Genomic DNA, 1,505 nt, shown 5'->3' with positions numbered 1-1,505 from the left:
CCATATTGCTTTCCAGAGAAGTTGGACCATTTTGCAATCCCACCAACAATGCTGGAGTGTCCCAGTCTCTCCACATCCCCACCAACATTTATTGTCCTCTACTTTTTTGATCTTTTTTGTTATTGTTGGTGTGAGATGATATCTCATTGTTGTTTTGATTTGCAACTCTCTAATGGCTAGTGATCGTGAACATTTCTTTATATGTTTGTTCATATTTATTTATTTATTTATCATTTATTTTGAGAGATTCACACCTTTTGGTCCTGGAACCTCACACTTGTCTAGAGACTGAGTTAACACGCACTTTCTAGTGATGCTCCCTCTAACTTGCTGATGCCAATGGTGGGGCCTTCATGAGGAGACGGGCTTCTGCTTACAGCGCCTGGTTGAGGATGCGGCAAACCAGCAGTACCCAGACACGCAGTCTGCATTGTGAATCTTTTCCTCAGGCTCTTTGGGGAAAAAGACCAGACCCTCGAGATCCTCTATCCAACAGCTTTTTCCCCAAAATTATAAAAACAAGAATTCACAATGAATTTCAGAAAATTTCTTCTATTTGGCCAATTACACAAAACTTTATGAAGTTTTTAGAGTACTTGGGCATGCATTAGTTTGTTTCCAAGTAACAGAACCTGGTATAGGATACAGGCCAACTGTACCATGTTGGGCCCAGTGGGTATTGAACTCTTTACATGAGCAGAGACAACCTGCCAAAATAATGTAGAAACAAGGGCCAAGTCATCTTCACCATACAGCAGTGCTAAAGGATTTAACTTAAAAGCCAATATAAATAATGAATAGCAGAGGAGACTACAGTTAGCAAATCTGTTGGAAAGTGTTCCACTTAATACATTTATGCAGGAAGACTGCTTTCATCAAGGATATGTGAGCAAGCCTGTAGGAAGCCCTCTGAAGCCTGAAAACTTAGGTGGGCAGTGCCTGGGCTCCCAGGAAGAGGTGGGGTAAGTCAGGTGGTGCTATTTTGATGAGGAGGAACGGCTCACAGACTGTCTGGGTGGGACATTGTTGGAAGAGCTGACTGCAGCATCAATAAAAGAAGCCAGAGGTCTGGCAGAGGCAGAAGGAAGACCACAGGGCTCATGGACTCTGACCAGGTATGGAGTGGGTACTCCCATGGGAGCATTCCATTGCTCCTATGAAACCATGCAGACAGCTTAGTGAGAAACCAGGCATCCTGTGAAATGCAATCCTTGACCAAGAATTCTTTAGTCGAACAACAAACCCCAAAACCTAAGATACTTCTAACATTATGGAGTAGTTGTTCTCTTCCCCCAGACCTAAGAGTTATTTTGCTACAAAATGTTTTTAAAAACAAACTAATTAACTTATTTTTTTATAGAGAGAGACTAAGTTTATTAGTGGTTAATTACCAAGGGCTGGAGGGAGCATACTAGCAGTGATAGAAAAATCACGTTGGTTAAGAGAAGGTCTGCACCGCTGATTATTGTGGTAGTGGTGGTGGTGGTGGTGTGCCGTGGAGTCGG

This window comes from Chrysochloris asiatica, unplaced genomic scaffold (assembly GCF_000296735.1).
Source record: "Chrysochloris asiatica unplaced genomic scaffold, ChrAsi1.0 scaffold00144, whole genome shotgun sequence".
Classification (NCBI taxonomy): domain Eukaryota; kingdom Metazoa; phylum Chordata; class Mammalia; order Afrosoricida; family Chrysochloridae; genus Chrysochloris; species Chrysochloris asiatica.
This window is presented reverse-complemented; position numbering follows the sequence as displayed.